The 16,031-nt window shown below is 39.5% G+C and overlaps 1 protein-coding gene and 1 pseudogene across 2 annotated transcripts in view; one reads left to right on the top strand and one right to left on the bottom strand.

Moving 5' to 3' along the window:
- The window catches only part of OSBPL10 (oxysterol binding protein-like 10), a 528,798-nt gene that overhangs the window by 265,926 nt on the left and 246,841 nt on the right, over positions 1–16,031 (bottom strand). The window lies entirely within an intron of this gene.
- LOC102842069 lies at positions 11,435–15,757 on the top strand (annotated as a pseudogene).

The raw sequence follows: 16,031 nt of genomic DNA, 5'->3' as shown, positions 1-16,031 counted from the left end.
CAAATGTGTATAGTATCATGTGAGGAGGAAAAGAGTGGTTCTCTCCAGAGACTCAATCTCTATCCTGCATCTAAACAGTCCCAAACCATGATAATATAGGCAAATGACAGATCTTTAAAAATCAGTGTAAACAAATGCACTTAGTTTCATTTCTTGAAAATAATGGGTAAGAAAAGTTGGCATTTTGGGCTGTCCTTTTCTCCCAACATTTTCAGCACCAAATAAATCCTGTGGACGCTTCTCTGAAAACAAACACAACCTCACTACCATATGTAAAAGAAAAGGAATCATGAAGAAAATAGGACCCTAATAATTACAAAAGGAGCTTTGGTAGCATAGTGGATATGAGTTGGGCTGCTTACCTCAAGGTTAGCAATTCAAAACTACCAGCTATTCTGTGGGAGATCGATGAGGCTTTCTGTTACAGTAAATATTTATGCCTCGGAAAGCTTATTCAGAGTCCCTATGAATCAGAACCAACTCTACAGCACACAACCACTACCACTAATTAAAGGAGTTCTGGAGAATGCACTGCAGAATAATGCACTGGACCTCAAGGTCAGTTTGAACCACAGTGTTGGTGGTTCAAACCAGCAGTCACTCCTCAAATCCCTACACAGGGTTGCTTGAGTCAGAACCAACTTGATGGCACTAAACAACAAATCATTACAATCCTCATTCAAAACTCAGCTCTTCCAGTTCGCCCTTCTCAATTAAATGAGGTCCTCATTACCAAAATAAGACTTTGTATTTCTATCAAACATTTGATAGAAAGAAGGCAAGCTGATATCAACACACCTTTCCTCTTACCCAAAACTTCAACCCAATCTCCTATCATGAAGTATGCACACAGCTCTCCTTCCTTTTAAGGAATACTTGTGTAGCACATTCTCTTAGAATTGCACATCCTCAAAGGATTTTGTTTCATATATGTTGTTTGTAGGTAACATGACATAGACTTTTTCATTGTTAAAGTGCCACTTAAATTTTTTTTAAATGCTGAAAACAAGGAACAGAAATAAGTTTATGTAATTTAATTAGGTTACATATTAACAACTTTGGACAATCATATCTTAATATAGAAATTAACAACTCTCAGTATTAGTATAGGATAACCACTATCATCACTGTTTAACAAAGAACTAAATTCACAAGTTAACACAACAAGACAAGATAAAAGAAGAGGTAGGAGAACAGGAAGGGAAGAAACCAAATTGCTATTGACTACAGAAAGGATCATTGCACAAAAAAGGGAAAGAAAAGTGAGTTCAGCAAAGTTGTCAGGTATAAGACGAATTTAGAAAATGCAATAGTTTCCAACAGAAACAACCAACCAGAAACTTTAATAGAAAAATGGCATTCACAATATTATTATTATTATTATTATTTAAAAAAAAAAAAAACATGCGGTACAGGCATTTACCCATTACAAAACACAAAATTTCTTTATGGAGAAAAAATTTAACCTCACAGAAAGAAATTAATGAATAATTGAGACAATGAATACATACCAGGTTCATAGATGGGACAACTTAATTTAAAAAGATGTCAATTCTCCCAAATTGTTTTTATAAAGTCAATGGAATTATAATAAGTCCAGTGACATCTTTTAAGAAACACAATACATTGATTCTAATACATAAGGGCCAGGTTAATGTTGCAAGAGCAAAATGAAGGCACTCAACTCACCATATTAACAAAGGTACAATGATTTTTAAGAATATGATATTCATCCAGGAAAAGCAAGTAGGCTAAAATACTAGACAAGAGAGCACAAAGAAATAACTCTGTTTACTTGAGAACTCAGAGTCCTGGTATGGTACTATGGGTTAATGAGCTGAACCTCAGGGTGAGTTTGAACCACATGGTCAGCGGTTCAAACTCAGCAGCCACTCCTTGGAAACCCTATACAGGATCTCTATGGGTCGGAATCAACACTTAACAACAACATATGAGAGCTCAGCATATGACAGATGCCATACCATAAAAGGAATGGGCAAAATAATGATGTTAGATAAAACAAAAGTATAACTGGTTCCCTAGTCACAATGTAGACAAAGGTTAAGATCATAACCTTTGTTGTTAAAAGCTAATAAAAAATATGTTAGAGAATATCTATGCATTCCACATACAGAAAACAATTTCTTAAACAATGCCTAAAGCACCAATCACAAAATAAGAATCTGATGGATGTGTCTTCATTGTAAGTAGGATTTCTAGTCAATAAGGAGCTCTGGTAGCGTAGTGGTTACGAATCGGGCTGCGAACCTTAAAGTCAGCGGTTCGAAACTACCAGCCGCTCCGCGGGAGAAAGATAAGGCTTTCTACTCCCGTAAAGATTTACACCCTCGGAAACCCTGTACAGGGTCGCTATGGGTCGGAACCGACTCGACGGCACTTAACAACAACAACAAGGACATTTTAGACAAAATTAATAGATGTGTGGCTACTGGAAGAAGACAAATTATTATCTAGAAAACTTTAAAAAAGCATCTACAAATTAAAAGAGTCAGAAAACCCTAGGAAAAATGAGCAAAATATAAGAATAGGCTATGACAATGAATGAAGACGACAGTAGAAGTGATGCATTTGAGTTATGGTTTTGGAGAAGAATATTAAAAGTATCACAGACTGCCAAAAGAAAGAACAAATTTGTGTAGGAGGAAGTACATACATTTGTGTAGGAAAAAGCCAGAATTCTCCTTTAGAAGCCAGGATGGTCAGACTTCGTCTCACATACATCAGACATAGTATCAGAAGGGAACAGTCCCTGGAGAAGGGCACCATGCTTGGTAAAGAGGAGCGTCAGCAAAATAAAAGGAAGACCCCTCAACAAGATGGACTGGAACAACAGCATAATCAGTGGGCTCAAGCAGAGCAACAATTGTGAGGTTGGTGCAGGACCAGGCAGTGTTTCGTTCTATTGTGCATAAGGATGCTATGAGTTGATAGCGATTGGATGACATTTAACAACAATGTACTTATAGAAGAGGAAGGAAACATACATGGCTAATAAGCATATCGAGGTAATCAGAGAAATACAAATTAAAATACCTAAGAGATTATACTTTATACCCACCAGATTTGCCAAAATTAAGATGTCAAATATCACAGAGTAGTCACAAAGGACATAGAGAAATTGGAACCTCCTGTATTGTGGCAGTCATTCTGCAACAGAGCAGAATTTAGTTGAAATAAATATCCATATCCCCTAATGATTTAACAATTCTATTTGTGGGTAGGTACCCAATGAATCTGGTCATAGGTATAAGGAGAAGCATATACAGTAATGTTGATTAGTATGGCTTATGAGGTGGAAGTTTGAAGCAAAACAGGTGTCCATCACCAAGTTTACATCAGTAAAATGCAGTTGTTGTCGTTAAGTACCGTCAAGTCAGTTTCGACCCATAGCGACCCTGTATAGGGTTTCCAAGGAGCGGCTGATGAACTTGAACCACTGACCTTGAGGTTCAAACCGACTTTGCAGTCCAGCGCATTAACCCACAGTGCCACACCAGTATGTGCATACAATATTATACCTGCATCAGCTAGAAGTAAAGCCCTAAGAGGTACATATAGCAACATGGGCATGACTTAAAACATACAAGGTTCAACATGGATACAACTTAAAACATAGAAAATGTGCAGGACAATACCATTTCTGTACATCTAAAACATATGCAAAAGCAAAACAAAGACCTACACATATCCAAAGAATGGAATGCTAAGAGGGATGGGAATAGGGGTAAAAGGGAAAAAAATATATTAAGATATAAAAACATCTTTAAACAGTGGGCTTTGTTTGAATTGATGAGTTTTCCATGATCCAATAATGATAGTAATAATCATAATCCTTAACCCTTGTTGTTGTTATAAAGTGTGGTAGCATTGGCTCCAACTCATGGTGACCCTGTATAAGGTTCCCAAGGAGCAGCTGGTGGGTTTGAACTGCCAATCTTGCAGTTAGCAGTCCAGAAACTATCCTACGGAGCCACACGAGGCCTGAGGTTAGTGAAAAAGAAGATCCCCAATGAGATGGAGTGCCATAGCGACAGCAGTTATGGGCTCAAACACAGCAACAATCTTAAGGATGGCACAGGACTGGGCAGTATTTCTTACTGCTGTGCACAGGATCATTCTGAGTCAGAATCAACTCGACAGCACCTAACAACAACAACCTTTACCACCAGTTCTTGGAGAAAGAACATAGGGCTTGGTAAAGTGCAGGCTCAGCAGAAAAGAAGAAGACCCCTCTCCACAGACGGAGACCCCCCCGCCCCCCAGTGAGATGGACTGACACAGATGCAGCAACAGTGGTCTCAAGCATAGCAACACGTAAGGGTGGCACAGGAGTGAGCGGTGTTTTGTTCTGGTGTGCATAGAGTTGTTATGAGTCAGAATAATTCAAAGGCACCTAACAACAACCCTTACATAACACTGTGCACATGAACTGTGCATTAGGTAAATTCCTGAATCACTTAATCCTCTTGATGTGGTGCTGTGGGATAAAGCACTGAACCGCAAGGTCAGTTTGAACTGCAAGGTCAGTGGTTCAAATCCATGAGACCCTCCTTGGAAACACTACACAGGGTCTCTATGAGTCAGAACTGACTTCACAACAATCATCCAATGAGAAAATATTATAATTTCTCTTTCACACATGAGGAAGTAAGACACAGAAGGATTTAGTATCTCTCCCCAGTCACACAGAGTAAGTAATGAAGCTGGGACTCAAAATACACAGAAGCTAACTCCCCAGTCCATATACTCAGCACTCTTTGAGGTCCCAAAAAAATCAGTGTAACTTTTCAACAGTGTTAGTGGCAGTGGAGTAGACCCCCAATCCACTGTAACTTCATGTTCCACAGAAGGAAGTAATGCTTAGCTCTGCAACATCTCTATGCTCTTCCCTGACAGCTGAATTTTTAAAATATCAACACTGACTCAAGGCACATAGATCTAGAAAGACACACCACATACATGTATGCAATAACATGTTCAAAAGGCAATGTGGCACAAAAATATTTATTGAACATCTACTACATAGTAGGAAGGAGCTCTGGTAGAGTAGTGGTTATGAGTCGGGCTGCTAACCTCAATGTCAGCAGTTCAAAATTACTAGCCATTCCGTGGGAGAAAGATGAGGCTTTCTGCTTCCATAAAGATCTACAGCCTCAGAAACCTTATACAGGCTCGCTATGAGAGTCTAATTCCATGTCACACTACCACCACCACATAGTAGGAGTCCCTGGGTGACACAAATGGGTAAGTGTCCAGATGACACCTAAAATACTGGAGGTTCAAGTCCACCCAGAGTCACCTCAGAAGAAAAACTTGACAATTATTTCTGGAAAAACAGTCAGCAAACACCCTGCAGAGCACAGTTCTATTCTGACACCCACAGGGCCATCAGGAGCTGAAATTGACTCAACAGTAACCAAGTGTTTTGGTTACTATGTGCCTGGTACTACTCTAGGCAATAAAGATACAACAGTGAACAAAACAGACCAATATCCCTGCCTTAATGGAAAAAGCATTCTGGTGATGCAAAGAAAAAAAATTTTTAATTAAGGAGGCAAAATATAAAGTGTTTTAGGTATTAAGATACAAAGCAGAGGCGGGGTAAAGTGGAAGGGTTTGCCAATATTAGATAGGTGGCCAGGGAAGGCCTCTTGAAAACATGACATTTATGAAAAATCCAAATGAAGCAGAGGAATGAGCTAGACAGGTATCTGGAGAAGAACATTCTAGATAAAAATTCAGTAGATGCCCCGGCCCAGGAGTGGGGGGGTCCACTTGGTGTACTTGAGCAAGGAGACAGCACACCTGGGGTAGAAGTGAATGTGGCAAAGCGCAATAGGAGTTGAAGTCAGAGAGGTAACTGATGGAGAGAGATTAGTGCCTGAATTCAAAATGGCAGACAATGGCCAAGCACACCAGAGCTCCTGAATATCATCTACAGACCCTCAGAGATGAGAAGTCAATAAGAACAATGAACTCCAATAAGCTTCTTCCTTGGGGCCACATTCAGATATGAAATTGTGTTTTACATATCACTGACATAGGTTTACCTGGTGTAGATCAGATCTCTTCCATCACTTTCCTGGTAAAATCATAATACTCCTGCCATGAAGATGGGCATTTCATGATTTATTTCATTCTCTATTTCTTCTCATGTCTCAACTCTAATCGACCCAGGAGATATTTTATGCCAGAAATGAATCACAGAACAAAAAGCAAGCACACAACAAGGAATTCTATAAATGATCATTCTGTCACACAAGGGGGTGGGGGGAAGGGAGCCAAAACAGTTCCTATTTCATACTTAAATTTCTGTCACCTACCGATGGGTCAAACCAGTCATGGGTTTGACAAGTCCAATGCAATTCCAAGACAGAACATTTCAAGAAGCAAATCTGATTTTCTTAAAATCAATAACTAATCTCTGACACAGGTGCCCTATCTACTTAGAAAAGATAATTATATCCTTCTCAAATGCTAAGGAACAAAAGTATGAGGCTCAAAAGGACACTCCTACTTGCTTTCCAAAATGCTTCACACTAAATGAATTAAAGCACATAACTGTCATGTTAACATGCTGGTCTGTGTACACAGCTCTTCTGGATCTGTGAAATAAATCCCATTAACTACCATTTAAAGTAGGGCATTGTTGGTGAGCTTAAGACCAAATCCAAGATGTGTTGATAAAGCAGTGGGTATAGGTAAGGAGCACCTGACTAACCTATGACAGTTACAAGGAGACCGAGGAAATCTTAGAATCACAGACAGCAATTAAAGAATTTTCCTGAAAATGCTGTATTTGACCAATATCATAGGAACTATTGATATTTGCTTTTCTGTGTTGCATTTTTCTATGTGTGGAACACATATATAGCCATATCATGCACGTCCATTTAACCACTCCTTAATTCTTCCTAACTCACCAACCCACATCTCAGAAACCCTATATATACATGGTCACTAAACGCTGATTGTCTTTGAAGTGCTTCTGACAAAGAAAGAATAAACTGGAAGGTTCACAGACTTATGATAACACAAACCAGACTTATATTTTAAACACAAAAGAAATTAGATTGTGTCTTAGATTTTTAAGACTCCTGAATCCAAACACAAGACTTGACAAGTACACAACATTTCCCCCTTAACACATATTCCCCCTTCTTTTTACTAATGTTGGAATCACAAAAGCACCTGACACACACTCAGATTCCTTAAGATTTTAAGACAGAGAATTGTTAGAAGAAGAGTGCTTTAGGAATTAAGTTTCTGTCATTCTAGTCAGTGAAATGTGTGGAACCTAGCACATGAAGCAAATATCTGGCAAAAGTAGAAAGCCTGTAGGTTTATTTTTGTTAGTTGCTATCCCCTATCACTCAACCAAGGAGCTCTGGTAGCATAGGGGTTATGAATTGGGCTACTAACCTCAAGGTCAGCAGTTCTAAACTACCAGCCGTTCCACGGGAGACAGATGAGGCTTTCTGCTCCTATAAAGATTTACAGCCTCGGAAATCCTATACAGGGTCGCTATGAGTCGGACCAGACTCCATGGCACACTACCACCACCTGCCACCACCCCTCAACCCTGTGTTTCATGTAAAACTGCTCCACTGCATTTTTGAGGCTGGTGCAATGGGTTAAGCTGCTCACCGAAGGTCGGTGGTTTGAACCCACCAGCTGCTCAATGCGATAAGATGAAGCAGTCTGCTTTTATAAAGAGTTACAACCTTGGAAAAGCAGCTCTTCTCTGTACTCACTGGGTTGCTGTGACTCAATGGTAGTGGGTGGAGTTTGGATCTTTCAAAGTAAACTGTCAAGTTTGTCTTCTAATGTACCTCTGGGTAGGTTTGAACCAACAACCTTTCAGCTATTAATTAAATACTCAACCATTTGCATAATATTTTTTTGATGCCAAAGACTGTGGCTGGAGTCATTAGAAGCAGTCCACAAGAAGTGCCACCCATTTAATATGGTGTCACCACATCTGCTATCAAGTAGCTCAGTTAGAAAAACTATAGTTGTTAGGTGCCATCGAGTTGGTGCCATATAGGGTTTTCAAGGAGCAGCTGGTGAATTTGAACCACTGACCTTGTAGTTCAAACTGACATTGCAGTCCAGGGCTTATCCTACAGCACCACACCAGAAAAACTATCATTGTTGTTGTTGCTGTTGTCAGGTGCCATCGAGTCGGAACCGACTCATAGCGACCCCATGCACAGCAGAACGAAACAATGTCCGATCCTGGGCCAACCTCACTACCGCTGCCACACTTGAGTCCATCAATGATGCCACCTGGCTGATCCATCTCGTTGGGGGTCTTCCTCTTTTTCTCTGACCCTCCACCCTACCTAGCATGACATCCTTCTCCAACGATTGTTTCCTCCGGACAATATGTCCAAAGTAGGAGAGACGAAGCTTAGCCATCCTGGCCTCCAAGGAGGAGCACTCTGGCTGCACTTCTTCCAAAACAGATCTATTGGTTCTTTTGGCAGTCCATGGCACTTTCAATATTCTCCTCCAACACCACAACTCAAAGGCCATCAATTCTTCTATGATCCTCCTTATTCACTGTCCAGCTTTCGCATCCATATGAGGCTACTGAAAATACAATGGCCTGGGTCAGGCGCACCTTAGTCCTCAAGCTGACATCTCTGCTCTTCAACACTTTAAAAAGTTCCTGTGCAACAGATTTGCCCAGTGCAATACGTCGTCTGATCTCTTGACTGCTACTTCTGCGAGTGTTGATAGTTGATCCAAGATGTATTGCTATCATGGATTCTCTGAATTTCACCAACTAGTGAGCCTTTCTTCCACTTTGCACTCCTCCTTTAACGAAACCTACTCTCTGGTGCATCCGGGATGCTGTCTGCTCCTGGCTGTGGCCACTCTCTAGTTCTGCCTGCACATGTCTGCCTCCGCCAGCTGAGTTGTGTGTTCACAGAGCACCAACTGTGCTCATGCCAGTATACTAGTTATTTTCATTAAGCAACTTAACTGAATAAGAAGCTGTTGGAGTGTGAAAGCATGAAATAAGCTTTGAAGTATAAAAGTGAAAAACAGTTCTCTAAATGGTATGATTTGAAAAGTGTCAGTAAAAGTACACTGCTAAGAAAAGGAAATTAAATACATCCAATTGGCAAATTAGAAGTAAAACTCTAACTGCTGATGATATGAACCTCTGCAAAGAAAAATCCCAAAGATTCAGGAACAAAATTACTGGAACTCACTGAAAGTTTCCAGAAAGTGGAAGGGTATAAGAACATACAAACATCAGCTGCATTCCTTTACACTAATAAACAGAACTCTGAAAAGGAAATCAGAAAAACAATACCATGTGTAATAGTCACTGCAAAGATGAAATTGTTGGGAATAAATCTAACCAGAGAAGCAAAAGACATTTATTAAGAAAACTACAAAACACTACTACAAGAAATCATAACAGATGTACAGAAATGAACCATGCTTGTGGATAGGAAGACTTTAATATTGTGAAAATGTCAACACTACCCAAAGCAATCTATAGGTATAATGCAACCCCAATCCAGATTCCAACATCATTCTTTAAAGAGATGGAAAATCTTATCACTAACTTTATACTGAAAGGAAAGAGACCCAGATAAGTAAAGCATTACTGAAAAAGAACAAAGTAGGAGGCCTCTCACTTCTTGATCTCAAAACCTAATGCACAATCACAGCACTCAAACAGCCTGGTTCAGGTATAACGAAAGACACACAGTCCAATGGAATAGCACGGAGAACACAGAAGTATATCTATTAACCTATGATCAGTTAATCTCTGAAAAAGGAAAGACGCACATTAACTGCAGAAGAAATAGTCTCTTCAGCAAACGGTGCTGACAAAAGTGGAAATCCATTTGCAGAAGGAAAAAACAAGACCTACATCTCACACCATTTGCCAAACTGAACTCAATGTGGATTAAACACCTAAATGTAAAGCCTAAAATGGTAAAGGTCATTATTAAAAAAAAAAAAAAAAAGGACAAACGTAGGGACTGACACATGGCATGAATACATTATCAACCGTAACTGAAAACACACAAACATAAGACAAAATAGATGACTGGGTCCTCCTCAAAACTGGACACTTATGTGCATCAAAGAATTTCACCAAAATGATAAAAAGAAAACCCATATAGTGGGGGAAAAAAACTGTTGGCAATGGCATCATCAGGCAAAAATTTGTACTGTCTAAAATTTGTAGAACACTTCAACACCTCAACAAGAAAACAAATCATCCAGTTTAAAAACGTGTAGAGCATTTGATCTAGCTTCAGTGGCTTGATGACCAGAACTCAACTAGAGGAATATAAAGACATTTGATAAAGGAAGTAAGTATAAATTGCTACAATTTGATGAACTTGACCTATACTTATCGATATAGTAGATCAAAATATCAACCGAGAGGAAGAAGTCTTCATATCAAGGATCATGCCTATCCCATCTGTACACAGGGTTGATAGGGATGGACCAACTTAGACACTGGCTCCCTAAAATGGGGGAAGGCGGCCATAAAGACATGAAGTGGCTGGCTGGCTTACAAGTTTTCAAGAGGGAGTTTAGTTTCAGACTGTGTAGGAGAAGGTAGAATCCCCACTGAATAGTTTTCATCTTGTCTAGAAGGGTCTGGTGACAGGATATGGGGATAGGATTCTTATGATTCAATAGTGAGTAACTGGTATCATGACTAACTGTGAATGTCACAACTGTAAAAGTAAAAGTTGTATAACAAAAAAGGGAGAGTAGTTAACCTTACAGTCCAGGAATAGAGAGGACCCTAAGACCATCAAGAGAGAAGAACATGAGCGGAACATGGGATCCTAACCAGAGAAGCACCGACACCAGAGATGGAGGCAGAGGTGATGGCATGGAGAGACAAAGCAGCTGAGGACCCTAGACTCATGGAAAGAGAAAAGCTTTGTGCTGGCCACCAGGGTTGCACAGGCTTGCAGAATGTGCTTTTTGGTTGTTTAAATTATTATATATTCCTGTATGTTTTTGTGTACATAAAAACAAAACAAAAAACCCCAGAGGGACTAGAAGCAAATACTGTTAACCAATGATGCATGGAGGGGATGGTAATTATTGCAATGAAACAAAATATGATAGGTTGAGTACAAAACCGATGTTCTCCCAAGTAAACTATCACTCTATTCACAATAAAAGCTTAAGGGAAAAAAAAGGGGTAGAGGACATGAACTGAAACTTCATCAAATAAGACATTCAGGCACACTCACACTCAGGCACAGGCGCCCAGAGCGAGCCAGTTAGTGGCGAGTTGGGGACCCACCAGATTGAGTCAGCCGAGCAGCCAGTGAGCTGAGTGCAGATGACTCCATGCCCTTGAGTCCACAGCTGCTCCCCCACTGGCCAGTGTCCCCTTCGCCCTCCCTGACCCATGGCACTGAAGCAGATTCAGAAAGAAGAAGTGCCTGGCAGCGTGATCCACTGGCTCTCTATTCAGCTGAACCTGTGGGAGATGACTATCAGCTTTGCTCTGTTGTCAGGATTTGGCTACCTTTAACAATACAGCCTGGTAGCGCATATCAAGGTAGAGTCTTCTTCATACTACACACTTCCCGACAGACTATCCTTTCAAACCACCAAAGATTGCTTTCACAACAAAAATTTACCATCCAAACATAAACAGTAATGGAAGGATATTCTTAATATCCTGAGGTCACAGTGGTCACCAGCTCTGACTGTATTGAAAGTATTATTATCCGTATGTTCTCTACTTTGTGATCCAAATTCAGATGACCTCTTAGTACCAGACAGTGCCCAAATATGTAAGTCAGACAAGGAAATATACAACAGACATGCAAGAGAATGGACCCAAACATGCTGTGTAAATTCAATTTTTTTTTCATATATAGCAAAATACTATAAAATCTAGGTTCTCCCTCCCCAATATTAGCAGTTAAGTTGAGCATTGTTTATTGTTTCAGAGTACCATGAAACCCTTTGATTTTTATCCGTTTTAAATGTGTTTCTGAAGCAAGGCAAAACAAATTTCCAAAAATACCCACTGTGACAGAAGCAAGTATCATTTGTATGTACTGAAAAGGACATTTATTGTGGTTTTTAAGATACTTGGACATCTGCATTTTCAGCTTACAAGATCTACAATGCACCTGAAAAGCAACCAAATTATTTTTTGCTGAAACTAGGTGTTTTTACATGAAAAGTGCTGTATGCGTTATCTAAGATGTCATCAGTTTTATAAATCTGTCTTCAGATTTCATTCTTTATTAGATCACTTTATAATTTGTATTTTTTTACTGTATAGATGAAACATATATTCTATTTCACATGTGCATCTGCTCATTAGTTTTTTCCTGTGAACAGTATTGAAGAAACTCAACAGCTAATAATTAAATGAATTAACTGTCTGCCTCCTTTGTCCTTAGGATATTCTGAGGATTGATGGATGATTTCTTAAACCTGAAATGATCTTTACACTGTAATTCTCAATATACTGATTATGCAGGAACACCTGTTTTAATTTTGTTATACTTGACTTAACTTTATTACAGTGTGAATTAATTGCACTGCTAAGTAGGAAGATGTGTAACTTTAATTCGTTGCTATTCACATTTGAATTTTTTTTTTCTGTATAGGCAATATTATATTGCCACCTCTTACAGATATTAGTGAAGCTTTTTCCATATAAATAAAACACTTTTTCTACTAAAATAAATAAATAAGACATTCAGATAGCCAACAAACATATGAAGAAATACCCACAATCATTAGCCATTGCTGTTAGGTGCCATCAAGTTGGCACTGACTTACAGAGACCCTATGTGCAATAGAAGAAAACACTGCCCAGTCCTGTACCAACCTCACAATCGTTGCTAAGCCTGAGCCCACTGCTGCCACCACTGTGCTAATCCATCTGGTAGGGGGTCTTCCTTTTTTTGTTGACCCTCCACTTTACCAAGCATGATATCCTTCTACAGGGACTGGTTACTCCTGACAATATGTCCAAAGTATGGGAGACAAAGTTTGGCCATCCTGGCTTCCAAGGAGCACCTTGGATAACTTTCAACACAGATTGGTGTGTTATTCTGGCAGTCCATGGTACTTTTAATATTCTCTTCCAACTCATAATTCAAATGCATCAATTCTCCTACGGTCTTCCTTATTCACTATCCAACTTTCACATGTACTTGAGGCTACTGAAAAATACCATGGCTTGTGTCAGATGCATCTTAGTCCTCAAACTGACATCTTTGCTTTTCAACACTTTAAAAGGTCTTGTGCAGCAGATTTGCCTAATGCAATACATCATTTGATTTCTTGACTGCTGCTTCCATGAGTGTTGATGGTTGATCTGAGAAAAATGAAGTCTTTTGACAGCTTCAATCTTTTCTCCATTGATATGGATGTTTATTGGTTTAGTGGTGAGGATTTTTGTTTTCTTTACATTGAGATGAAACCCATACGGAAGGCTGTGGTCTTTGATCTTCATCAGTAAGTATTTTAAGTCGTCTTTGCTTTCAGCAAGCAAGGCTGTGCATATATGCATGTCGCAGGTTGTTAATGAGTCTTCCTTCCTCCAATCCGGATGCCATGTTTTTCTTCATATAATCCAGCCTCTCATATTTTTTTTTGCTCAGCATACAGACTGAATATATATGGTGAAAGAATACAATCCTGGTGCACAACTTTCCTAATTGTAAACCATTTGGTGTTCCCTTGTTCTATTTGAACAACTGCCTCTTGGTTTATGTATGGGTTGGTTCCTCATTCACCATAATTCTTTCCATAGCTTGTAATCTACACACTTGAAAGCCTTTGCACAGTCAATAAAACACAGGTAAACATCTTTCTGGTATTCTCTGCTTTCAGCTAAGATCCATATGACATCAGCAATGATATCCCTTGTTCTACATCCTTTTATGAATACAGCTCAGACCTCTGAAAGTCTCTGTCAATGTATGATTCAAGTCATTTTTGTATCACCTTTAGCAAAACTTTTCTCATATTAGATATTGTCTGATGATTTTCACATTCCATTGGGTCACCTCTCTTTAGAATGGGCACACATATGGACTTTTTCCAGTTAATTGGCAAGGTTGTTGTTGTTGTTATGTGCTGTGGAGTCGTTTCCGACTCATAGCAACACTGTACAGGGTTTCTTTACGGGAGCAGAAAGCCTCATCTTTCTCCTGCAGAACAGCTGGTAGTTTCAAACTGCTGACTTTGTGGTTAACAGCCCGATTTGTAACCACTACGCTACCAGAGTTCCTTAGTTGGCAAGGTAGTTCTCCAAATTTCTTTGAAATTTGCTTAAGAGTCTAAATTCAAATTTCTTTGGAGAACTACCTTGCCAACTAAGGAACTCCGGTAAGGTAGTTCTCCAAATTTCTTGGCATAGATGAGTGTCTCCAGTGCCGCATCAGTTTGTTGAAAGATTTCAGTTTGTATTTCATTTATTTCCGGTGCCTTGTTCTTTGCCAATGACTTCAAGGCACCTTGGACTTCTTAAGGATCATTGACTCCGATTTTGGAGAGCTTGATTATGTTGTGTCTTGGTGATTTTCATTAGGGGTCTACCCTTCCTGGGGTTCATTGAGCTTCTTGAATGCTTACCTTTTTGTTTTTCAGGATGTTAAGGAAATTTTCTTCCAACAGCTCTTCCACTATCTCCTCTATGGACTTGTGTGAGTCTTCCTGTTCCAGAATGCCAATAATTCTTAAGTGATTCTTCTTCATGTTTCATGTTGTCCAACATGACTTTTAGACTTTCTTCAGATTTTTTTTAACCTTTTTTTTTTTTTTTTTTTTCTCTTCTGTCTTAGCAGTATTGAGAGATTTATCTTCCAGCTTGCTGGTTCTGGCTTCCATCTCTTCAATTCTACACCTTTGCCCTTTCCGTGTATTGTCCATTTCTGATATTTTATTATTAATCGTTTAGAGCTCTTTTTGCAGATTTTGAATTGTTTCCAATGCTGTGTCTATCTTATTTGATTGTTCCTGTAGTGCTTTCCTGACTTATTTTTCTCAAATCCTCTGTGAAGCATTTGGATGCACTTCAGTATAATTTCCCTGAATTCCTTCTCAGGCATTTCCAAAGTCTGCCCTCTTTCCAATGTGATGTCTAAGTTTATCTCCTGCTCATCTGTCCCACTCTATCTTGTTTCTGGACATGTGCCCATACGTTCATCTGTTTCTTGAGCATCCTTCAATGGTTAGCTGTGACCTCAATAATTAGATGAATATATGTTGATGTTTTATTATGCTTTTTGATTGCCTCCAGGTAGACGTGATCAGGACATGGGCCTACCTTTTCACTCTTATAACTCAACTCAGAGTAACTGTAGCAAGCGTTGGCTGCCTATCTGATGTACAGCAGCTGGTATTGGCTCGTGCCTGGATGGTGGGATTTTCTAGGGTGTGATTGTAGCTTGACTATATGACCACAATTGCAACCTCTTCTTGGGTAATGTAGGGAGAGAAACAGCTCCCTGAAGGTAAAAAGGGGAGCGAAAAACAAAACAGCAACTGCCATGTCATCCAGCCCAGCATGAACACCTTGCAGTGCCTGGCGAAGCAGCTCAAGTTGGAGGCTGGTGTGGAGAGAATCAAGGTTTCTCCAGCAGTTCCAGAGCTTCAACAGTACTGCATGCAGAATGCTTGCAAGGATGCCTTGTTGGTCAGTGTTCCAATTGGAAACAACCCCTTTCGGGAGCCCATATCCTGTGCTTTACTCTGAAGCTATATGGAAGAAGCTTACTGAAGAATGCCTTCAAGAACGAAGCGATGACTGACTGCCTCCAAGTTTCAAGAAAACATTTCTCTCTAGCCAAACAACTTTTAGATATTTGAGACCTTTCCTATGACCTGGTCTTATAGCCCAAATTCTGTAGAAATTGATATGTTTTTGCTCAAATAAGGAAACCAGGTAAAGGAGTAAATCTTTAAATAGTAATGGCCTATTTCTTTCGGTGAAGTGCTTTATACTTAAGACAAGCTAACATTTACCACCA

The sequence above is a fragment of the Chrysochloris asiatica genome, unplaced genomic scaffold, assembly GCF_000296735.1.
Source record: "Chrysochloris asiatica unplaced genomic scaffold, ChrAsi1.0 scaffold00030, whole genome shotgun sequence".
NCBI classification, from domain to species: domain Eukaryota; kingdom Metazoa; phylum Chordata; class Mammalia; order Afrosoricida; family Chrysochloridae; genus Chrysochloris; species Chrysochloris asiatica.
This window is presented reverse-complemented; position numbering and strand designations above follow the sequence as displayed.